General features: G+C 52.4%; 1 long non-coding RNA gene and 1 other non-coding gene across 2 annotated transcripts; both read left to right on the top strand.

Moving 5' to 3' along the window:
• The first annotated feature begins 21,623 nt into the window (after positions 1-21,623).
• On the top strand, positions 21,624-25,188 carry LOC112985342 (uncharacterized). The gene is made up of 4 exons (XR_003259734.2): positions 21,624-21,708; positions 22,398-22,514; positions 24,321-24,414; positions 25,108-25,188. It is a non-coding gene; the product is annotated as an uncharacterized LOC112985342 (long non-coding RNA).
• On the top strand, positions 22,254-22,328 carry LOC112985356 (small nucleolar RNA R38). Its single transcript, XR_003259742.1, has one exon. It is a non-coding gene; the product is annotated as a small nucleolar RNA R38 (small nucleolar RNA).
• Positions 25,189-25,213: the final 25 nt, after the last annotated feature.

The raw sequence follows: 25,213 nt of genomic DNA, 5'->3' as shown, positions 1-25,213 counted from the left end.
CGTGGGGTCGGCGTTGGACCCCGCAGCTGGCCGAACACCACCGGCTCAAAGGAGAGGCCTGGAGGGTCCCTCCTAAGAGCCCGACTGCAGCTCTGCCATTCCCCCTCGCTGGAGGTGAAGCGCAAACCGAAACGCCACCCTGGGCTGACCTCCCCATCGAGGAGCGGGCAGGCCAAGGCGTGACTCCTCGGGCTTCAGAGCTTGCGCTTGCTCAACAAGCGGTGATTCATTCTTTGTTTTTTTGTACTGTTCGGTGAGAACACCCTGGTCGGGGGCCAGGGCTGGCTATGGACGGCTGCTCTGTCTGCCTTTCTCATGTTCTTCCCCTGCCCGGTTCCTGCTGGAGCACGTTGGCTTTTCGGTGGTATCTGTTTATGGGCTGCTCCCGAGCGATACGTAGGTTCGGGAAGGCGGAGATGTGACACAGAGCCCAGGACTGGTTTCAGTCCTGGTTCAGCGTGGGGGAATGCAGGGCACGGACCGCCCGAGGGAGCGTGGAGAGGAGGATACCTGGAAGAGGCAGGTCTGCGAGGAAGAGACGTCCTCCGCACAGGGGTCCTTGCAGAGGGAACTAGTCTGGGGCTTTGTGGGGAGGGGCCAGACTATAGCAAAGCAAAGAGACTTTGGGGAAGCAAAAGGTGGATTTACCCTTGCTGCTGCTCTCTCGAGACAGGGTGGACACAAGTCCTGTGGGACCCCAGCAGGGTTGTTCTCCTCGGAAAGGGGTCTGCGCTGGGAGGCCGGGCTGCCGGGTCCCCCAGCCCGTGGGGAGAGGAGCCTTCCCAGCTGCAGGAGGGTGCCTGCACCCACCTCTTCTCCCAAGGAGGACACCTCGGGGTGCCCCTCACCCCTGCGGCAAGGCAAGAACAGCCCCTTTGCACCTCAGGCTGGAGAAAACAGAGCCGGTAGCTTGACATCATCTGGATGTGACCTTCCAGCCCGGGCCGCTATGGGAAGCAGCACACGACCTCCTCATTTCCACCGCCCGGGCACGGCTGGCAGCCGGGAGCAGCGGCGCCCGGCTCTGCATCTCCGGGCTGGAGCAATCAGCGCGCGGCAGGCATGCACAGACAAGTGTCAGCTGAATTTCTGTAGGACTTTAAATACATTAGCGAGGCCACAAATACAGCTCCAAAGTGCTGCAGGCACAGCCAAGCCGATAAATAACCCCCAAGCCAAGCAGCAAGAAAATAACCCCCTCACTCCTTCCACCGGAGACAAGGCAAGCGCTGGCTTTAGCCCACTTTCCTCCTTATATATATATAGAGCAAGCGAGCGGATCTACTCTCTCCCTCGCTGCGTTTTAATCCAGTATCACAAGGGTCAATTCTGTACCACTTCTGCGGAGTCATTATCCTGCCTGTTATATAAATGTCTGGGCATGCACAAAAGGCAGTGCTGATACAGTGGCTCCGACACCAGCTCTCTCCGACACCTGCTTTTCAGCTGGAGAGAGAGCCGAGCACAAGAGCATCTCGAGAGCTGTCACACAGAAGGCTGCTGTCTTTCAGCCTGAATGGGGGGCTAAATAGCTCTCACTTTGCCTTTCGAATCTCATTTCTAAATGCAATTAATACTGGCACATGCATAATGAGAGACTGACGAGCGAATACAGACTCCGGCAATAAAGAAGCCAGCCCCAAGTGCTATGTAAATATTACAAATCCTCGCTAGGAGCTGACCCGGGAAGACAGCTTTCCGATGATTAAACCCAAGTGACAATATGACTGGATTCCTACATCTGTCACAATACTACCTGCTGATACATAACGAGCACCACTAAAAGAGCCAGCTCTCATGGCTCTTCAATGCAGCGAAAATGTCTATTTGGAGGATGTAATTAATCTCTTCTTCAAAATCAGGAACCTTAGTGTCCTTGGTAACAACATGCCAGTGACTCAGAGCGCGTCTCAGGCTTTTTCGCCTGATTTTTGAGTGAGTTATTGAAAGTGACCCCAAATTCTAGCATTGAAAAATACAATACTTTAAAAGCGGAAAAGCCAGCTAGGTGTGCGGAGGCGGGGGACAGGTCTTACCTGCTCCTTGGATCTCTGCAAGGCTCCTGGGGTAGTTTAAGGAGATTCCTGGACCTATTTCAGCCACGTTTCCTAAAGAGAAATGAACTCTGCTCTAGGGCTACCTATTCCCCTGCTTGCAGCTGGGGAAGGTCCCTGCGGCGTGCTGGGACCACGGCATCCCTCGGGCTCCTGGTGCCCCACGGCAGGTTTCTCTAAAATCACAGCCAGAAGCCCGGGCACGGGAGGGGGCTGCGGGGAAGCACGGCTGGCAGAGCCCCCGGCCCCTCCGGGGATGCCCACGCGCCGGGACATCGCCTGCTCCCGCAGCCGCCCTGCTCCGAGCGGGGCGAGACGGTGCTGGGGCTGCCCGAACTCACCCGGGGGCCGTAGCTGCTTTCTATGAATTTCAGGGGGAAGCGGCCGCTGCTGGATTTCGTTCACTGACCCAGTTCCAAAGCCCAGGGGAAGGACGGGCCGTGATAAAGAGACAGCTGGTTGGAAAGAGTGGGTGATGGAGGACTTGCATGATTTATTTATTTTTTTGGCAAAAAAAAAAAAAAAAAAAGGAAAAAAGAATTGTTGGCTAAAAAGAGCATTTTCGAGGCCAAGCAGTGCTGCGGCAAATGCTCGCAGGGCTTCTGCTAAGGTGCTTGGTCCCTCTGCGAGGGCCATCCCTGCCCTCTGCACGCTGCTTTGCACAGCCAAGGGCAGGGGGCAGGGGAAAGGAGACTTTTGCTGTGCCAAACACCATCTCACCCCTGTCCCCTCTGTCCTCCAGGCACCCCGAGGGCGAGGAAGAGACCAGGAGCGAGGCCGACTCCGACGCTCGCGCCAGGTAACACCACTGCGGAGAAAAAGCCGGATGGGATGCAGTGGGAGAGATGCAGATTTGGGGAAACAGCAGAAAGAAATCCCCAGCCTGGGGTGAAGCTTGCTGCTTGCCTTTCCACTCTGCAGCCTCACTTGCAGCCCCGCTGAGCGCACAGGGACCGCAGGCGTTTTAATGGTGGCATCTTCCATGTTTCGCCCAGGATTTACAGGTCCTGCCTACCTGAGAGGCTCTAGAAAAGTGTTTTTTTCTGGGGAGGAGGAAAGATACATTAGAGAGACAAGCTGAGCCCCAAACTGGCAGATCGGAAGGGAAAAGCCCCTTTTTCTGGTGATTTTGGGGGACTGATGTGACTTTGTGTCCCACACAGCGACCCCAGGGAGTGAGGGCTGGCTCCAGGCTGTCCGTCTGTCCGCGGCTCCCGCCGAAGGTAGGGTAAATCGCGCTGTTGTCTCGGCCCCGGGAGCAAACCCTTGGTGTTGAGGGGGAGGGATGCTGGCCCGGGCTGGGGCAGGCGGCACGTGATGCGGAGGGGGAATTGGGGCCGGGGCCGTCCCTCGTATTCACCCCCCGGCCCACCAGCAGAGCCCAGCGGGTAACGCTCTCCTCCTCGTCCTTGTCTTGCAGCTCTCCTATGCCCTGCGGCCAGCACCCATCACATCCCGGCCTCGGCCCATCCAGAACCCCCCTGCACGCCACGGTTTTCCCGCACCGACAAACCCCCGCGATCCCGGCCGCCTTCCCGGCAGCGCGCGGGCAGCGGGGCTCCATGGCGCGGCACCGGCAGCCCGGCGCGGCTCGCGGCGGCGGTGCCATCCGGCAGCCGTAACGCCGCCTCCGCCGGCGGGGCCACCGGGGAGCCGGGCGGACGTCCCGCTCCCGGCGCGCGGGCTCGCATACCCGCTGCAGCTTTCCCGTCTATATAAATACGTTAATAAAAGATCAGTTTGCAGACGCAGCTTGCTGTAGATGACAGCATTAAAGGCGCATCTGTTTCTGCTAAGCACCGGTCTCGTGCTGGGTTTATTTGGTCCATTTGCGGCGGGGAAGAGTTGCTTTCGGCATTCAAAGATGTCTCATGTCTGGGAGAAGTGGCAGGGGGAGATATATTTTTGGCTCCATTTAGCCACAATAATTTGGTTTTAGAATAAAGAAAAATATCCCTATGTTCTGTTTACTGATAAAAGCCAAACTGAGGCAGACGATTGCTGTGCGAGCCTTCATTTGTTTGAGAAACGGGCTTCCTGTTGGAAAAACAAATGTTCTGATGGGAAAAAGTCTATCAGCAAGTATTGATCGGTCACCAGGACCGCTGGACTCGCAAACATTGGCTTGCTCCTAAATCAGACAGAAGAGTCCGTTCCCAAAGGTTTGGCCAGTATAAGCGAGGCAGAGGGAGACGGATCTGTGGATTTGGGTGAGCGAAAGCGTCACGTGGCAGAAGCCTGACTGCCGACACAGCCGCACCACCCAGACCGGTGCGGGTTTGCAGTGCCAAATATACCCCCTTTACACCCAGAACAGGCAACCTGCCACTTTCCGAGAGCTGAGCAGAGCTTTTGACCACCTTTGACCAGCCATGGGCAACACACCGCGACCAGAAAAGGTGTTCAGCGACAGCGGGAAACGAGCTCGGGATGCACCGGGCTCCGTCCCCGGCCGAGGGCAGTGCCGTCTCCCCGTCCCAAGGGCCGCACAGGTCGGCTGCCCGCCGCCGAGGGAAGGCCGAGCACGTGGACAAGAGCTCCCAGCAGCTTGGTTTCCCACAGCTGAGAATTTCACAAACGCCTACAGAGTTTTCCTAATAGATTTTTTTTCCCCCTGAAGCTTTTTAATTAAGCCTTTACAACCTCGACTCACTTTTAACAATTTAAAATTCTTTTTTGGTACAGGAATGATTATGTTAAGGAAGAATAAAACTGCTTTTTTACCTGGAGCTGCCTTCATTTTGTAGCAGATTAAAAGCAAGCTGGAGAGGCAATAATGGCAGGACCTGGGGGTCAGGCGGTAAATACAGCGTACATACACCGAAGACAGCACAGAAGAGATTGGGGGCTGGAAAGGCAAAAGCTGATCTGGACTGAAGCCTCGAAAGCAGAATCAGCTCCTCAGATGACATAAATCAGCTGGACTCCCTTGACATGCCTGCACTGCTGTGGCATGGTTTTTATGTATTGATTTAAGGGAAAATAAAGGTCAGTGCTTAGCTGCACTGCATATATCAGGGCTGAGCCTCTTCAGCTCGAGAAGAGGAAGAGCCTCAGCATCCAAACTACGTCCTCAACAGTGAGCAAGAAGGACAGACATGACATGACCAAAGGTGTCCAAGGATGCTAGGGAGGACTGATCTTTACGAGGACTTTAGGAGGAGGGAAGCATAAAGTGAATGCTTTTTCCAGAGGGCAGGATTTAGGCATGCCCCTCCCAACCCCCATATCACAGCCTTTTGCTCCGGGGACACTGGGAGGGCAGGCGACGGGGACAGCGATGAGCAACAAGGACGACTCACATTCAGGCGGGATCTGAAATGGGGTGGAGAGGAGCCCCAAGAGAGGTGTGCGAAGACTGGAGCTAAGGCAGCCCCAAGGATGAAGGGCAGAGGCTGGCACAGCCCCGCTCAGGTTGGCTGCGCGGAGCCCTGTTTGCAGGGCCAGTCCAGGTACAGCCACCCCAGATTTGGAGGAAGTCCAGGTTTCAATACGGATCTTAAGATCAGTAGTTCAGATCTTTCTCGCCATCTGGGCTAGCATGAAAAACCCCAAGAAGGACAGTCTGGGGCCAGCTGGAGATGACAGGGACAGCAGAAAGCAGCCTGGAAAAGTCACGGTGTTGCCGGGAACAGGGTCACTGCCCTGCAAACCTGCATGCGCAAACGCTTGCTAAATCGGCTGCACGGGGGAGTTGTAGATTGGGGGATAAAGGTTTCCTGAGCGGCGGAAAGGCCAGCTTGCTGCCTGGGGACTTCCAAGGGGGTGGATTTTATGAGAAATGCTCTTTATTCACTCAATCAGCTGCAGCCAGACGCTGAGCCTGCCTTGAGCAAGCGGCTGCACAAGGGTTTCTGGCCCGGGACAGGGTGTTTGCTGTCTGCATTAAGATTTGTGATGGTCCCGGAAGGCCCTTAGTGGGTGGGAGTGGGAATTCACTTAACCTCATTAACTCCGTCATCACTGCCGGCCAAAACCACGGTCCCTTTTACAAGAAAAACAGAATGGGTATAGAGAGCCCTCGCGGGCCAGACAAGGCGTCAGCTGCGGCTCTCCAAGGCCTGGAGCGCTAGCGGGCTCCTGGAGCCGGGATGCTGCGGAAAAGCACGTGGACACGGTCCCATCACCATGGACCTGCCGCTCGCTTGGGGAGGAAGGAAGGAACATGACATCTCTCCTCTTCTTCTTTCTGTCTCTGTCCCCACTAAAATCCCAAACCCAAAAGGGAAATGAAAGAGCGAGCAGGCTAAGCCTGAACTGGGATCGTGGTGGAGGTTGGGTGGGAGCCGCCGGAGAGGATGGGCAATCACACGCAGGCTCGGAGGGGGAGGGCAGAGCTTCGGGGCCTTGCTGGCCCAGCTCCCCAGGGCTTATCTGACCCTCTGCTTTTATCATTTTTCTGTGAGGGAAAGGGACCACACAGCAGCAGAAAGCCCTGGAAATTGGTGAGGGAAGGTGTTCCCAGCACCCTTCCCTCTCCCATCGCCCCTCTGTACAATTGGCTATGGAGGACGTATGGCTCCAGCTCAGTGAGATAACGCCTTGCAGTTCAGTTCCTAACTACAGCCAACAAGTGCAGTTTCCCAGCGCTGGGAGTTGACCCTCCTGCCTGGGTCGCTCACACGGTGCCAGGGTCCTGGCTGTGATGGACCAAGCAAACGGGCTGGCATTGCCCCATCTCGACTGGCCTGTCTGCTCCGTGCCCTCCGTATGAAACCTTGCTGTCTCTCCTCTGCACCCGTTTCTAGGGCATCCTGAAGGTTTCTGGCATCCCAGAACTTATCTTTTTCTCAAAGAAGAAGAAAAAAAAATCTACAGCAGAAACAGGGGGAGGAAATTGCTACAAGTTTCTTAACTATCTCATGGAACAAAAATGCTTCTTAAGGCTGTTCAGGGAAAGAGAGGGTCAAATGTCCCTCATTAACGCTGATTTACTAAGAGGGCCGGGAAGTGGAAGAGGGAGACAGTCCAGCTGCCTGTCTCCATGCATGAAGAGCCTGGCCTGGGATTCAAGCCTGGAGGCGAGGGTCAGTCCCCGTAGCTCGTGTTCGGGGTTTTCCGGCAGAAGGGATGGATGGGTGTGGGTTGCGGTGCGCCCACGCCGGGCAGCCCAAGAGCAGGTGGGAACCGGGTGGACCGGACCTGCACTAATGCGGCAGTGACGCAGGGCAGAGCTCTCCTGGCTTTCAGCAAGCAGTTTGGAAATCTGGCGGCTATCTGAAGAAAGACGTGGAAGTGCAGACCTCCCCACGGAGGCTGATGCTGGATCGGGGCAGTTCATGCCCTTTCACCAGCCTCCGGCCCCTGGACACCTGGGCTCTAGGAGCACCCTCGCTGCCCAGAAACCGTCACCTCATAAACACCCAAAAGGAAACCAAAACCCACCCAAACCCACGATGCCTCCTCACCTCTGACGCCAGCCCTCGCGAGCCCTTCACCAGGTGGGTTACTGGGCACCACCCCAGAGCACACCGCACACCTCACCCAGAGCCCAGCGAAGAGGGAAGGGCGACAGCTGGCCCAGATTTCAGGGTGTAAATCAGCAGGGTTCCTCTCTAGAGATAGCTCAATTACATTGATTTACACTTGCTGCGGATTTGGTCCATTCAACCCAATTAAAACTCCAGAGGAAGTGCAGGGAGGCAGGATGTAATTACCCACACTGGAATCCCAGTTCAGAACAGGAGGCAGAGCTCTCCGGATCAAATTAATCCCTGGTGTAACTCTGCTGAAGTTACACCAGGGCTATAATTGGCCTCAACATTTTAACTATCTCATTTAATGTTATTCATGCTCTGCTGGAGATGAGAATGTTTATCCTAAATGAGAGACTCTAATGCTCCGTAGCAGTAATAGAGTGTGAGGCTTATGCGGTTTCTCATTTACGAGGATGCTGGGGAGGCCACATTGTCACAGAAGATGCGGCAGATCTGGACTCCCCAAATCTTTAACCATTTCCAGGGCTCCTGCAGTGGCTGGTTTCCCTGCTGTCCTTTCTCCGGTGCCCCCACCCTCCCTGTGTCCAGCCTGCTTTTCCACCCTGCCTGTCTCGGGGGCTCTTGGAGAGGTTGGGGGTTTTGCCCCAGACAGAGACAGAAGTAGGAGGAGGTGGAGAAGAGGGAACAGAAAACACCGAGACAGGCCCTTCAACCTTAAAGCTTCTGTAGGTCAGCAGCAATGAGATTTCCCAGCAACAGACCTGCCTTCCCGGTGGTCGCAAAAGCGGGGATTTCCATTTGGGCTCATGCTGATGGGGGCTGGCTCCGTGGCCTCTGAGTCACTACCGGGACACAGCTCCCCGAGGTTCCTGCAAGAGGAGCGGGGTCAGGGCTGCGGAAACCCCGCGAGCACATGGTTGCACTGCAGGCCCCGCTATGAACCGGATGCCCCTGCAGACAAGGATCCCAGCCACCATCCCCGTGTTATCGACCTGGATAAGAGGATGGTCCCAAGGCTGTCTGAGCTGCCACCCAGGAGGTAGCAGGCAATGCAGCTCGGCAACCTGCCTGAACTGTCCTCAGTCCTGTTATGATGCCGGTGGCCAGCCTAAACACGCATCCTGCAGCTTAGGAAGCAAAGCCTCCGGTTACACTCCTCCCCGCCGCAGCTGTGCTCTGGCTGATGGCACCCTGCCAGGGATGTGTTTAGCCCTGGACTTCCTTTGCGTGCCCAGCATGGTCCTGGAGCCAGCTCCTCCTGGGCTGGCAGGTACCGCTCTCAGCGCAGGCATCAGCATCACTGAGCTTTTGGAGGACTGCTATTACATTCATTAAATCGTGTTTCCACTCCCCAGGCTGATTTTAAGACAGACCCCTGGTCTTTCCCTCTGCTCCCTTGCCAGGGGAAACCACAGGAAAGGCAGATCTGTTTGCTTCAAAGCAACTTTTAACGCGCTGTAGCTTAATAAAGACTGAAGCATTACGATTCACTCTGGCTCCTTTGTATTCCTCTGAGGATATTAGATCCTTTTCTTGATACTTCCTCACTCTTTGTAGATGTTACCCTAGTTTATTTTCTAGGGCTTCCAGACTGTTTTTAACAAAGTTGATCTTTCAAGTTGCTTCCTTCAAACTTTCTCCAACCATGCTTTCCCAGAGCCTAAATAGCTTCGATTATTCCCAGATGTTCTTAGTTTGTTAACCCTGGAGGAGTATTGTGTAACGGCTTGGAAAGAAGACTGGCAGCAGGCGTCCCGGGTTCTCTTTCCTGGTTCACCAAATTCCTTCCCGAGCAGAATAGCCGTGGGATTTATCTCACAGAAGTACCATTAGCACTAGCTTGTCTCGCCATAGGAACAGGACCAGAGGTGGCTGAAGTCATCTGGCTAACATGGGCTGTAAAGATAACCCTCTAAAAGCACAGGTCATCCTCTCCACCCAATTCCTCCTTATCCTCTCTGCCGAGATTTCTAATTAGGATGACGCATTGGAGCAATGAGCCTGCAGAGGAGCCTTTGAGCAGGCATCACCAAAGCTGCCAGGCAGCATCTAATGGAAGAGATCTTGTTCGTGGCCAGCCTGGGCTGCACTCAAGCTGTGGCCATGCCACGTGGCTAAAGGCAGGGTCTTCCCCTCCCTCTCCTAGTGCCTTCCCGCTGCCCCCCTCAGCCAACAGCACAACAGCTCTGCTCTTCTTGCGCCAAGTTTTCCTTGGCCTGGAAGGTTGCAGGCAGAAGTCTGGGGAGCAAGGAGAGTTTTAAACAACTGGCTGAGTTCCTAACAAACCTCTGCGGCCCCCTGACTCCAGCAGTCCTGCTCCTCTCACACGTAAGGCTTTGCACTGCTAAACACAGATAAAACATATCCCCATTCCCACTAGTAGAGACCCAGGGTGTAGCCAAGTTGGCAGGAGATGCAGTTTCTCTCTACTAGCCATCAGTCTTCCCAAGAACACCTCAAATTCCCCATATTTCTTGGTGCCTCCACCCACTCTGCCTGGATCCTTTCACTTTGGCTTCTCAGCCCAGCGCTCAGCTCTGCAAAGGCTGAGGTTAATGGGGAAGACGTGACTATATCACACAGCATCTCCCTCTGAGGTGGGGAGGACTGTGCTTCGGCAGGGCAAGGAACAACTGCACACAAGGAAGGAGGAAAACAAAAAGGGAAAAAGAGAAAAGCAAGTGACTGCAGAAAAGCATCAGGGGAGAATATTTATTCCCATAGAGCTAAATGAAGGGGAGAACCAATGCCCTAACAACCTGGTTGGCAGTGAGCACCATGGAGCAGTAGGGTCGTGTCACTTCATGAGACCTGAGGCTCCCCAGAGGCTGGGCTACATCCAAAGGGATGCTGAGGCAGATCAAACCCTGCGGCTAGGTTAAGTGGCCCTCATGACTCTGCAGTGTGTGGCACCCAGCCTTGCTAGCTTGTATCTGCCAAGAGACCCAGCTGGCCAACACCATGGGCTGCTAAAGAGGGAAGGTAAGTCTCTTGGTCTGATGATGTCACATCTAAGTCAACGCTGGTATACAGATACATCTCAGAAAGCAGGTGAGAGGCAGTTCAGCACAGAAGAGACTGTGAAGAGTTAAGCCCTAGTAGAGTCAAACTCACCCACTCATAGAAGATCCTGCTCCAAGGCAGACCTCAGTCCCTCTGCCTGGGACACTGAGCATCCCCAACACCTGGTCCCATAGCAGCAGCAGACAACATAGCATTGATCAGACATGCCACAGGCCAGCTCTGTCTGGGAGGGACACGGCCGGACAAGCACTGCACCCAGGGGTGCCTGAGATAGCAGGGAGAATTGAGGGAGGACCAGAGAGCTAAGCTGTGAGTGAGAAATGGCAGTGCTTGGAAAGCGCAACCAATTTGCTTTTAGTACAGTTCATGCCTTTCCAACAGTGCCTAGAATAACAAATTCCTTCCACCCTCCAAGCCTGAATGCTGGAGGAAGCTGCTGAGAAATTTAATTGATTAGCTGGATGCGTGCATGGAAAAAAATTGCCCAGCATCAAGGAAGTTACTGTCTTGACAGTTAATGCAGACACTGGTGGGAGATTAGAGAGACCAGCTGCATATTTTTTTTTTTTTTAATCACACAACCTCTTCTTTCTGCCTGCCTGGGAACAAGGCAAGGTCTGTTTTGATGGGGCAACCCATTCTGCAACTGCATCAAGAGGCTAGAGGGTGAGGGTCATGTCCACATGGCACCCACCACCCATCCTGGGCCCCTGGAGCCTGCTGGGCATGCACAGCCTGGTCCTCAGTCCCAGATCCTTCAGTCTAGGTTTGGAGGGCAGGGACACAGGCTTCGGGCGGCTAGCAGCCCTCACCCCAGCCCTCCAGCCCCATAGTGTCCTGTGGGAACCTCGCAGGTCGTAAGCTGATGGAGGAGACACCCAAGAGGGACATGCAGCATCCCACAGGCTGGGGCCTGAGCTGAGCACACTGAAGGAGCTGGGTTTACAGATGCCTCGCAGCATCCTCCTTCTAAAACAAGAGGCACCCAGCTTCCTTCATCCCTGCAGGCTGCCTCCTTCCTCCCCAGCCTGGCCCCTGCCTGGCCTTTCTGTTTTGTTCTCAGCATCTCCAGCTCTGCCCCTTCCCTTACAGGGTCAGAGCCTGTGGCCCTGTCACCACACAGGATTGCTTTCCCCATTTGGCGAACGGAAACAAGAAGCCGGAGGCCTGCAGGGGCTGTGAACTTGCCTGTCACATTCTCTGACAGTATCAAACCCTTTCTCTGCTTTTGTTTTTCCCAAACTGTCACCACCCATCACACCCCTTGTTTAAACCTCTGATCCTGAAAGCTTTCCCGAGGCCCTCCACAAAACGTGGGGAGAGAGCACTATCCGTCCTCCGAGGGGATCGGCTGCCGGCGCGGAAGGAACGAGGCTGATGACCCGGGGGCTCTGCAGCTCCCCGGAGCAGGTAGAGGCAGAGCCCAAGTGTGCCAGCCCGCGTCGCGGGGCTGCTCCCGCTGCGCTGCGGGAGGTTGGCAGCCTGCTAACCCCCACCCTCCCCCCTACCTCAAAACTGCCTGGCTCCTGCTTTTCGACTTTGGAGACTGGAGGCGAAGGGAGAGGGCTCAGCATTCCCGTTTGCTCTCTGCTGAGCAGAGCTGCTCCCTCGCCCCCCATTTCCCCTATTTGACCTGAGCAGCCCAGAGGAATTTTAGTCACGGTGCATTCCTAGCACAGCATCTGTTTTCTAGAGCAAAATGGGAACAGCTGCCAAGATACAAATCTTCCCCTGACGCCTGGCACTTCTCAGGGGTGGAACAAAACTTCTTGAAAACCCAGGGGAAAAACCACCAGAGTTCAGCTCCAGCAAAACCCATCCTGCTCCAGCTCTTCCCCTCCAAGGGCTCCTGCAGGCTGAGGGGCTCAGACAGGGACTAATGAATGCAATGATAGCATCCATACGGTACCACTTAGAAACCTTTTAGAGAAAGCAAAGCTAAAGAGAGATCCCTTCCCTAGCTGCACAAAGCAGAGCACTGTGGGAAATAGTATATTTTGGCTGAACTCTCCCAGCCCCAGCATCCAAGCCAAACCTTGCCCAGCCTCCTGCTCCCTGTGCAGGCCTGTTGTACCCATCATAACTGGGCTGGAAATGGTTAATGGTGCCTATACCCAACAGGCTGAGTTTGCATGTGGCTTTTTGTGGAATAGCTTTTGGGATATGTAAGGTTTGTCCCCCAGAGCTGTGAGCCTGGTGCTATCGCAGTCTGACTAGCAAGGAGGGATACAGACAGGGGTTGCATGAGATGAGCTGGTTTCTCACATTGCAGGTGAAGGTACCTGTATTTGTGAGACTGCCGCATATTGGATTAGCAGTATTGAGATGTATATAACCCCCATGAAGGTTAATGTCTCCTGCAGGTATTAAAGGAGCACAGGACAGAGCCTGCAACAGTGTCTCCGCTATGCCCACAGGTTTCTCCTCAGATTTTGAAGGGAGAGAAAAGACTGATGTACAGAGTCCCTGGTTGCGTGGAGGAGTGATGAGCAGAGCAGTTCAGGTAGCTGATGCAGTCAGGCAGAGCTCCAGCTATGCTTCAAGGAGCAGCAGCAGCACTGCTTGGGAACAGGAAGATGGTCAGAGTCAGTCCTTTCTCCTCGGCTGCCTGGAGAGAGGGTAGCTAGGAGCTCAGAGCACACGTTGTCTCGGCCTTCGGCTGAAGGAGTGACACTCACTCCAGGTCCAGAGCCAGGACCCCTCTGGGAGAGGGATGCCGGAGGGGGACAACTGCAATATGTTTTCTAGCAGCAACACATGAAACACAGGATGGATTTGCTCATATCTTAAGTGAGATAGACACAGCAAGGTCAGAAGCATCAATAACTCAGTTTCTTGGAGGGTTTATCTCAATCAAAGCCCAGTTTTCACCGGTAGCCAGGTTTCACCCTTAATAACAGTGCAGAAGGCAGGCTTCAGACAATGTCAAGGCAGCATGCTTTTTCTTTTTCACCCTAACTGAGGCCGAGGTTTCTCTTGAAGCACCCCAGTTAGTGTTCAGCAGTCTCAGCTTGAGCTGTCTGACAGCAATAGGGCTGATGGAGGTTCAGCTTCACCTTCTCAGTGCATCGTTTTAGCAAAATGTGCTTAAACAGGCTCAGTCAGCAGCAGTAATTCACAGCTTCTCAGCGTTCATTGCTGAGGTAGGAGCACTGTTCCCCTGACCATGAAGGTTTTTCAGGAATGGAGTGTGTAGTGCCCACAGCAGGTATTTGCTGACCTTCTAAAGCCTAAGGCAGTGACACCAGGTTAACCACCATTTAGCTGCATCTAGGCTTTTGGTGAAGGGGTAACATGAAAGTCACATTGCATCACAGATCACACACATCACATCTTTAGTCAGTAGGAGCCCCAGGAGACTGACATGAAAACTGCACAGTGACTGAATTATTGGCTACCAGCAAGTCATGACAGCATTTTAGCCCATCAAGCTGGAGACATCAGACAAGCCTGATCCTTGGAAAAGCAAGAGTCCATTTGTAACGCAGGATTTCAGATGAGGCTTGAGCAAGATGGTCTCAGCAAGACTAAACTGCAGCTTCCCTTTCCATTTCTTGGCTAAACAAGGTTGTTTTTTTTATAACAATACAAGCAAAGTCCGTTGTCACAAACATCATCTGCTGAAGAGGAGGAAGGTTTCATGCTGCATCCATCTGGTTTTTATCTTGATGTATGTTCTGCACAGGAGCCAGTTGAAATTGGGAAAGCAGAGAAAACCCCAGCAATAACTTTCCCTGGTGCTACTGAAGGCAGCAGCGACTGATTTACTGGAACTGGACTTCAGGGAGACAGGACATCATCCAAGCAGGCCAGTTCCTCACATCACTGTCCAAGCTTTGGTTGAAAGTAGGATCAGGGCTCTTCCCCACCACATCACAAACAGCCCCAGGCATCAGAAGCAGCTGACAGGTAGGGATCTGGTGTGTCAAATCCGTAATGGGGCTGAATAGCAGCCGCTGGTTCTGCCTCATGGCTGGGGTTCCCGGCAGCCCACGATACCCAGGACTTCACCAAGCCTCCCTCAGCCTGTAGCCAAACCAGTACACAGCTCTAGGTCTTCACCAGTAAAAAGCTGAATTAAGCTGCCCGCTATGTATTTAAACAGGAGTCACTCAGGGTATCTGCTGTGGTGATGCAGAAGCCAGGTGCAAGCGGAGCTGCCAAGGCAGCTGGGGAAGGAGGTCAATCAGGCCAGGAACTGGGAACCCCCATCTCTTGGGTGAGGTGCTCACGGGAGAAAGTGGCTTCTGACTCTTGCCCAAATCACACCCAGGCAAGGCAGCAAGTCAGCTGCCCCACAGCAGCATGCTCCGTTGAGCTTCCCGGCTCCTGCTGAGTTTTGACCACCCTGAACCTTAGGTCTGGGAAACAAAAACATCATCAGGAGCACCAGCAGACACTGAACCTAGCATGGATGTCCCAGCCATGAACTGGGATCCTACGGTGAGAGGTGCTGGCCAACACAGACATCAAAGGCAGCGCCCACGCCAAACTACAGCCTCTTGGAGGAAGATGATAGGGAAGCAATTATTAATTTGGAGCCTCCCAAAGTGTGTTGGCAGCTGGATCCTCCAGATACATAAAACACTGCCAAAAAGTAAGATCTGTTTCTGTGAAGCTGAAACAGCAAACTTGTTTGTCTTTCCTCCTTCCCCTCCCAACCCTGTTGTTGTTTTAAACATTTACAGAGAACTTTATACTGTTTAAATGATGATTCCTTTCGGGGGAGGAGAGGGAATTGTATTTACTTTTTTGCCAGCTTCTCTAAATCAGTAGCTCTTCACACACAAGCTCAGCTGCTGCAGTTTTAGACATCACCACCCCCAGCTGCCAGGGTCAGCCCTGCCTCAGTTTACCTTCCTCACAGCCCCCCACTCCCAAGCATCAGCTGTGCCGCTGCCAGCTCTGGTGCCTGAGCCGGGGCTGCTGGGGAAGGCGGGTAACGTGGAGACCCTGGGCTGTGAGCTGCAGCAGCCTGGCTCTCCTCTGCAGGCTCTGCCATGTGTCTGTGCAGGAGGAGTGCCAGCCCGGCAAACCCTTGGCTTGCTGGACAAAGGGGTCTACGTCCAGTTGTCCCTGCACAGCCCCTCTCTTACCCACGGGGCAGCGCTCCGCAAGCCGCAGAGCTCGTGCACCGCGCTGGTGTACCGCACACGTGCCAGGCGGAGCGGCTGGGGCTTTCTCTCCCGAACGCGCCAAGGAGAGCTGGAGGAGGAGGATGCCGCGGCTGAGTTCTCCCATCTCCGAGCACAAGTGCTATGGGAGATCAGCCATCTCCCGCGGTGCGTGTTCTCCCGCCCACCTCCTTCAGCAGCAAGGCTGCTTGAGATGACAGCTGAGGGGAGAAAGGAGAGCACTTGAAATGTGCAGGAGGAGAGATGGCTGAAGACAGACCAACCTTTATGCAACAGCAGAAGCATTAGGTCAACAGCAAAGCAGCAGTACATGTGTTGGTGGTAAAATTAGAAAGAAACGCACGTGAATCTCTCTCTCGTGGGCAGGACTCCAAGAATTTGGCGCTTGTGTTTGGCTGATTGATTTTTATTTGCAACCTGGCAGGGGCTGGAGAAGTTTGGGGAAAGGGAGTGAGAAAGGCTGTCTAGGAGAGCTAGAGGCTTTTCCAGGATGTTTGGACTGAGTGAAAGGACAGAGAAGTGAGTATGAGGCAATTATGGAAGCAGGATGTGGGATGGAGAAAATGTTTATACAGTCAATTGTGGGCTAATCCATGGGAGGCTTTAGAGACCATAAAAGCCATCTGTAAGTGGATACGTCACATTCTGCAGAAAACCGGTGGTTTAAAACAATGCTTTCCGCGTTCTTTGATCCATTCTGAAGAACTCAGAGTTGGGAGGCTGAGACGAAGAGAAGGATAAGTAGAGCCATACGTTCTGCATGACACAGGCGGGATGGGTAGGAAGGACCATTCATGGTCCCTTCCAGTATGACAACTTGGGGCCATCCAACTAAATTAACAGGAGCCAGATGCAAAACGAACAGAAGGAAGCTGGTTCCTCTCACAGCACGGGCTGACCTGGGCACATCCTTGCCACAGGAAGGAATGGGTATTACAGGGTCACAGAGAGACTGGGAAAAGAAACTACTGAATCTCCATTCAAGAGAAATCCATTACCATAGTCACAGAATTAACATCTCGCTCTCAAGTTCCCATCCTTCAAATGGCTGGAGGCTAAGAAGGTGCTGGGAGAAGTATATATAATCAGCCTGTTCTTGCTCTCTTTCCTAGGCACCTTTTTGGACAGCTCTTGGAAACAGGGCACTTGTCTGGATGGACCTTGGCCTGATCCTCTGCAGCACCCTTATGAGGATCTAGGCCACAGATGAGGCATTACATGAAATCAAAATCCCACAAGGGTGTTCAAATCAAATTTCCCCATCAGGCCAAAATGGAGAAACTTCCTCCCCTCCATCCCACACCAGCCCCTGCCAGGGCTCCCTCAGGGAGATGTGACCTGGAAATTGCTCTCAAGAGATCTGGTTACAGACAGCACAAGAGGAAAAACAGCAGCCCTTTAACCAAGTGTCCTCTGGAACTTAGTCAGACCTCCGTTTACCACTTGGGACTTCTGAAAATTAGGCATTTGGCCTGCTTCCCCTGCATAAGGCAAGAAAAATGACCTAGCAGAACCTGAAATAATGTGACTTTTGATAGTTTAAACATGTTCTTTCGCAATAAGCAATGAAACTAGCAAAGATGCTATTCTTAAAAGTACCTCAAAACAGTTTTCTCCCTGCTCTGGTGTAAACGATGGGAGACACAAGAGGTGAGTCAGAGATGTGGCATTTGCAATTCTCCATTTTCAGTCTTTGGTAAGAAGAAATGTTGGCGATTTGTATTGTTCTCTGACACAACCGTTTGACCTCAGTGCAGCTTATGCTAATTGCTTGCAAGAATATGCTTGTTTGCTCGGTGCATGCCTAGCATATTTCTTGTATCTAAGCTTGATAGATGAAATATTGCTTATATGACAGTGCAGACTGGGTTGAACGAATCAACGGCTGGTTGGCCAAGTAATCCAGGCAAACAGAAACAGTTTGTGATAAAAGACAACGTGAGAAGTTCCTCATTAATACTGCCTAGATATTTTTATACCGGTTCACTCCTTTTCTGCTTACCGTGCCCTTAATCCCTCATGCTGACACAGAAAATGGAGAGGATCCATCTCTTTGCCCAAAGCAAGGTCAGCTCTTCTTTCCTGACAACTGCAAATCTAGCCTGGCCTAAAAGACCTTTTGCGATGAAAATCTTATTCCTAGCTTCACTAGCTTTCCAGTGTTGACGTTCTTCCTAACATCTTTGAGTGTCTGTGTGGCTGCGCACCTGTCTTCAATCTCTGGGTATGCTCTGAGGATATGTATTTTAACTAAACATATTCATCCATGAAGAAGCTGGATTCCTACTGTTATTGATCAACAAGTACATATGTCTGGCCCCAGGATTTATCTGTGCATGAGTTGCAACTGGAACAATTTGCTGTGTGCTCTCTGTTCTGATCAGCTCCTCCAAGGACTGAAGCTGTGCATACAATCTGGCTAGCTTTGAAGAGATGGTCACTTTGACTTGCTGGAACATCAGACCAGAAGCTATGCAGTCAGTCAATCATCTCCGTTCCCCTGACATGATCTCCTCAATTCAATTCCCCATCACATGAGCTCTGTGGACAGCATGTTTTGTTGTACTGTGCCCAAAACACAGTTGAGGAGAGGAGGAAGAAAAAGGAGGAACAGCTGAGGAAAGTTGTGGGGAAACAGAGCCAGCTCCTGGGCTGAGTGGCTGAAGTTGCCATTTCTTCTGCTGTTCAGCAGTGATGAGGAGAAAGGAGGACCTTTTCCTTTCTCTGTCTGCAGGAATCTGTAACAGCCCTGGCTGCAAATACCTGCACGCTCCCAGAAAGGCCAGCCCCTGATTTCACAGCTATACTGTAAAGATAAAGCACTTGTTATTCGGTGAACAAGGTTCTGCCTTCAAATAAGCACAGATTCAGCAAAGCATTTCTGAGCCTGCTTAAAGTTCAGGTTAGGCATACAGGACACACTGAAGAGGAATGGGTTTAAGCATGTAGTTTACATTAAATGGAGGCTTAAGGGTTTTGCTACTGGCGGAAGGGAAGGAAGTTTTGTTTGCAGTATGCCTTGTCCTGCGTGGAAAAATGTCATTCCTGTCTGTTACTGAGCTCCAAAGGGCCTTTCTTGTATTGCTTGGGATTGATTTGAAGCAGCAGACACGGTGATTTGGGACCTCGTGGCAGGCTTTCTTTAATACTACAGATCTTTTCTCTTAGAAGTCTGGCACCTAAAATACCAGCCAGCAATCTCCAGCCATACACCAGGGGACTGCTCTTTGTGCACTGCTGTGCACACAGCATAAGTAACAGTCGAGCATCAATCTAGCTACCCCCTGCACCTCAGCTTCTCCTTGTGCTTCATACATTCACGCAATGCAGGGGGCTGGTGCCTGCCAGGCACATTTAGCAATGGGGGACTAGCTTTTTAATGAGTTCAAATACGCCGGCTGCTTTCCCCAGCCATATGTTGAAGCTGATAACCACAGTGGGGCACCTCCGACTCAGAGGATGCTTTGTTTCTCCAGACTTGGTGGAACCCCATCTGCAGGGTGGGACTGGGACAGGCTGGAAGGCAGAGGGGGAAAATCAAGTGGCTCTCAGTGAGCATGTAGAGGTTCTCCACTGGAGAGCCTTACAGGCAACAAAGAGGGGAAGTGGGTGGGATACTGGAAGGAGAACTTGTCCTTCCACTGAAGCATGGGATCAGAGCCCCACTGATGTTGGGGGGGTTCTGTCATTGACTTCTGTTTATTTTTCTGTCCTCCTTTTCCTTCTCCATAATCTGTCCATTCTCCTGTTATCTGATCAGGGGGTTGCCAAACACTCTACAGCAGAATTCAGACTTCTTTGAAGAAGGTAATGACTGCTGGTTTTTTGCAGGACAGATACAGGACAACTCCAACAAAACAGAAAGGTGAGGGCTTAATCTAGCATGTGGTTTACTGGAGGAAGAAATTCACTCCAGATCCTCTGGTGGCCAAAAGGCTGAGAACAGTCCCAAAATGAGCACATACAGATCACCATTCCTTTTGTTGGGCGAGCTGGGAAAACTACTGAAAAGCAGAAATCCTCTCAGAGATTGGAGAAAAAACAAAAACAACCCACCCCAACTGATGGGAGTTTTGCATAGGAAATCATCAAAATTACTGCCAAATTGCCTCTGGGAGCAGCTTTGCACCTGCCTGAGTTCAATCCAGAATATAACTCTCTTCACATTCCTAGGAAGGTTCCCAGTGTCTTCAGATGAGCCACCATGTTATGCTGACCTCTGGGAGACGTTGCCTTGCACTGCAACTCCTGGGCAAAGCTTGCAAGCTGCAGATTTGTGTGACACGCATGCCCCCTAAAGGAGAGCAACCTCTCAGCAGCAAACCCAGAGCAGAGGAGGATTTGAGCAGAGAAACTATGAAACATGCATCTGCTTTAGCATGCAGCGCATCCGGGAAAGCCTCTTGAAGTCCCACTCACACAGGCAAGGAGTTGCAGAGGTTAAGAGAGCATGGGCATGGGTGAGGCCAGCTTTCCGCACCCAAGTCTTTGTTCTGCCTCTAAAATATGCTTGGAAACACTTATCTGTGCATTGTGATCATAAATAATTACAGCCAAACTACTGAGCACTTAGCTCATACCGTTCTCCTGAGCTTTTAATTGTTGAGTCAGTTCATTACTTAGCATCTGGCAGAGCTCGTCCATTTATTGTGGGCAGTTACCTGTCAGGCAGAGGCATAAGGAGACAGTTATTCCAATGCCTGATGAGTTCCCCCCCGCCCCCCTCCAAAAAAAGAGAGAGAGATTGTAGCAAAGCCCTCAGTACATCCAAGTCTCTACGCCTTCTCTTCTTCCAGGATGGGAACTCTGCACAAGAGGAAGTTTTAGTTGTCATGATTTATTTTAAAACTTCAGCTCCCTTGGGGATTTAAAGGACTGATTCTAGTCGTGGGGTATTACATATCTGCTTCTTTGGAAAGCTAAAAGTAGTCAGGCTGGTTGCCAGCAGTATCTTCACAGAGCAAAGGCCATTGCAGTGAAGGCTCTGTTAATTACTGCACGTCTGTATCAGCATGAGCCTGCCCGCTCTCCTTTCCCACAGGGCCAAGCATCCAAGCAACATCCATGCATCCATGCTCCTCAGCATACCCATGCAGGGCAGGAGGGCACTGAACCTCAAGTCCTCACGCCATGGGCCAGAGCCGCCACAACGTGGGGACTCACTGCCGGCAGCGTCCTCTGTGCTCCCACCTGACCTGGAGCATCTCTTAGCTGGCAGTGGGCACTGAAGGCTGGGGAAGGCCTTGTGGTCAACCAGTTACACTGGAAGCAGCTTATTTCAGGGCACCTTGGCATCCCTTTACAGCCTTCTTGCATCACTATATATATATATATATATATATAAAGAAAAAGAGAGAGAGAAAAAGCACATCTTGCAGTTCGCTGAATTTCTAAGATGCTACCTGGGCTGTTCTGGAGAGCAAGGAGAACTTAGGAGGCAAGTTCAGTCCGCACTCTGTAAAAATCAGAGTCCAAAACCAGAAAGGAGGCCAGGAGGAGCCAGGCACCACGAACAAACACGGCGTCCCGCTGCCCAGGACACCAGCTGGGCGCACGCTACTTCTCCGCTTCTGTCCGCCCTCAGATCCATCAGTCTGTCTTCCACCACCGCCGGCTGCTGGAGCTTCTCCCTGTGAGGGCGGCTGAAGCTTTGGGGCAGGACGGTGGGTTTTGGCTACCCTTGCTTTCCTCCCCCTGGATCCGTTGGCTCTTCATCACCAAGTTAACGGATCCTGGGGGTTTGGCGGCACTTTAACAGCCGAGGGTGCCAGCTTGCGCGGTGCCGGACGCGAGGGGCCCTTCCTACGTCAGCTAACGCGGGTGCGGCCTTTGGAGGCGTTCAGCAGGCCGAGAGCAGCCGCGGGCTGCAGACGGCGCCGGCGAAGGACGGACGGGGCGGTCGCCCGGCGGCAGGACAGGCCCCGCGGCGGGACTACGCTTCCCAGGAGCCCCCGCGCCTCTCGCGAGAGCCACGCCGAGACTCGGCGCGCCCAGCCCGCCCGCCCCCGCCCGTCTCCCCCCTTTTGGCGCCCGCCGCGGGACGACATGGCGGCGGTGGTGAGTGGGGGTCCCGGTATCCGCGGGCATCCGCGGCCCCCGAGGGGCGCGGGGACAGCGCGGACGCGAGCGGGGGCTCTTGCGCGCCGTCGCGGCTGCCTCTGGGGGAGCGGCGAGGCTTCGATGCTGTCCTGGGGGGATGAAACAGCACCCTCCCCCCCCCCCCCCGCCGCCATGGAGGGCCCCGGTGCTGCGTGGCCCGCGGTGGCCGCTCCGGGCCTGCCCGCGGCCGCCCTGCCGGCAAGGGGCCCCGAGGGCGCCGCTGACGGTGCGGCGCGGTCTCGGCTCGCAGGCCTTGGCCGGGCGTTGGCGGCTCCCCACCTGCGGGGCCCGCGGGGAGGCGTTGGAAGCGGCAGCTGGCACAAGTCGGTCTGAGTGCCGGCTCGGTCCTGCGGCTTTCGGGGGCCCGGCGAGCGGTGGGGTCCGGTGGCTGGGCTGAGCCTGCCACCCCCTCCGCCTGCCCGGGGTAGGGAGCACGTGAAGCCAAGAGCAGACCTGCGTTTGCAGGCTGGTCCTGTGGGTCCAGGCTCTAGCTGTGCTGGAAGCTGAGCTAGTGATGATAAAGTTATCCCTGTCTGAAACTCATCTTTGCTCTGTGGAAGCATGACTCTGAGGCTCAGCAGTAAGGACCCAAAGGTAAAAGACCAGCCCGTTACATGAATTAACTCTGTCCCCTCCCTCTATTTCAGAGCAGAGCATGTCATCAAGCAAAATTAAAACTATCTTTTGCACTCACCTTCCTGGGAACTTGAACTAAGCTGATTACTTCACTGGACTAACATTAAGCCAGCACCAGCTGCACAATGGTGAGAAACACCAGAATCTGTCTGGTAACAGTCTTGTATTCTTCCTCTGTTGCTGGGCTATAGAAGCAAGATTTGTTCTGCTTGTCAGATGATATCCTCTTGGTCCCTGGAGCTACTGGGAGTAGATATAAAAGCCCAGTGGCTTGATTAATGTAATTAAGCCAATCAAGGCTGTAGCTTTGTTGCAGCTGCCACCTGAGTGTGCAGTCCTTTGCTATCATGGAGCGCAAGTTGAAAGGCAGCACAGAATGAATGAGAATTTTAATGTAGCTGGTGCCCAGTAGAGCACCTGGTTGTCAGCACGGTCAAAGATGAGCGAAAGCAGAAGGGATTAGAGGTAGGAGGGATTGGATGACACTCCATTATGGAGACACTTGACACAGCTCATTTCAGAAGTGTGCTTGTCATGGATATAGACCTAGTGAAAGAATAATTGGTCTGTGTGTTCACCTAGAGATGCACTGGGGCTGTTTTAAACCTGCATCAGGTTGCTGGAGCTGGGGAGGTGCAGCTCACATACACCAAATGGTGCTCCTAGAAAGGATACACACTGAGGAACCCTCCTTTTGGGATATGTGTCTGTCTTAAGTCTGCTCAAATGCATTTCTCAAAATAAATCATAGATAACTTACATCCCAGATGAGTGAATTATTCTTGGCTTTAAGGGGGTTTTTGCATTAAGATGCTTCTGTGTGATGATGCCAAGGGATGTTGTCTGCTTGAAACAGCTAAAAAGAGTCTAAACCACCAAAGTGTCAAAGCTGATGGTTTTTCTTAAGTGAGGATTTAAATAGCATCTTTGAGAGAGACAGCTCACTGACAAAGGTGCTCCTTTGTTTCTGAGGTACACACTTCTTCTGTGCCAAGCTTGTGAGACAAAAATTACCTCTGTCTGAGAAAGGAAACCTTCCTTTCTTTATTTCTTGCTCTGTGGCTAAGTGCTGTTTTTTATCAGAGGGGGTGGACAAACTTTACTTGAAGGACTGCTATAGTAGTATTTAATGTAACTTGCACTTAGGAGGCAAAAATCCTGTAAATTCTCAGGGTTGTGTCTTTTCCCAAAGACAGCAAGTAGCTGCTAAGTTTGCCTTCAAGCTGATGAGAGAATCCTTGAGTACTGTGTGCTGCTTGCTTTGAATCTGTCTTATGCCAGATCTCTAGGCAGCCTGACTCATCTGTTGCTGATCAGAGTACCTTATCTTTGAACACTTCCCAAGAAAAATCCTGGTCACTGACATATCTGTATCTTGATTTTATTTAACTCTGTAGAACTTGAGTTGAAGTGGCAAAGGGCAGGGGAGAAACTGAGCCAGTGATGTGCTGTTATCCCTGTCTGACAGCTCAGCTGTGAGGGAGAAATAACTGTATACTGAGGCTTAATAGATTTCCCCTTAGTGTGCCTCCTACTAAAATGACTTTAGTGGGACCAGTAGGGCAAAAGCGGTGTCCCCTTTCCTCCTGCAGTTGCGATGTGATTTATAGCAGAAGCAGTCCCATATGCACAGGCTGTGTCCAGCAGCTTGCCCCTCACGAGCCCAGGTGTGGCAAGACTCAGTGCAGGGAGTACAAGCACTGACTGGTCTTGTCACAGTGTGGTTTAGTTCTAGCTCCTCAAAGATCTTTTTTTTTTTGGTTGCTTGTCCAAACAATATTCCCAGTGACAGCTTGGAGGGCAGGGCAGGTAAAAGATGCGTTTTTCTCTCACCTGATTTACCGTCACTGAATACACACTGCAACAGCACTGTACCTCCACGTGGCTGACAAGCATATTCCACTAAGCAGCTCAGTGCTTTATTGGTTTTACAGGATTTGCGTTTGTTTGCTGAAGGTCAGTGACGTGCGCTGACAAGCTGAACCAGCAGAGCTGACAACAATGGACCTTCTCGGGAAATCAAGGCTGGTATGTAAAAGGGGAGGAGATGATGCTAAAGCAGTCGTGTTCATTGCTCTGTCAATATGGATTTGTTCCAAGTAGGATAAGTCACTGGGAAGAGCATGCTGGGGCTCTTGGCTTCCAGGGAACAAGGGAGGGGGCAGAAAAGTGAAGAGGCAGCACGGTGATAAATAGGAAAAATAAAAGCTATCCAGTACTTGGAGAACAAAGAGGAACAGGAATTGATTCAAACATGTTCAGAAAGTGGTTTTATTATAGTTTTGTTGTGTCTCCTAACTCCAGAAGCACCAGAAGGAAGGTTGCTCTAGAGTGGGCCTCACAGATAGAGCCCTGACCACTGGTACTTCATTTGAAATGATGTAAATTGCCCATCTCTGAATAACTGCAGGCTCCTCCTTGCTGTTCAGCGGCTGCTGCGACTGCATCATGGGGAAGTTCCTGCTAAGGCCAAAGAGGGTTTGGGTACTAGTGTCCTAGGCTTGTGAGGACCACTTTGAACACCAGAGTCCTGGCTCTAGTGAAGCGTGATGTGGGGAAGAGCAAACTCTTTGTGTTCAGTATGAAGTCTTCTGACAGCTGGTCACAGCATCTCTTAAGCTTACTTTTCAGTCTTCTGAGGCCTCTTGATTAAATAATGCAAATCAGTAGGAGCTTTTTAGCTGACTGTTGCCTTTGCTCTGATTCTGTCTATTCCACTAGGGCCTGGTCTGCAGCTGCCTGGAGGAAAGGGCTGTGTTCCCTGTCTTCTATTCCAGAATAAAATAAATTATTGAAAATCTTGGGAGTTGAAATTTCTTGTTAAGGA

Source organism: Dromaius novaehollandiae, chromosome 18 (genome assembly GCF_036370855.1).
Source record: "Dromaius novaehollandiae isolate bDroNov1 chromosome 18, bDroNov1.hap1, whole genome shotgun sequence".
Taxonomy (NCBI): Eukaryota; Metazoa; Chordata; class Aves; order Casuariiformes; family Dromaiidae; genus Dromaius; species Dromaius novaehollandiae.
This window is presented reverse-complemented; position numbering and strand designations above follow the sequence as displayed.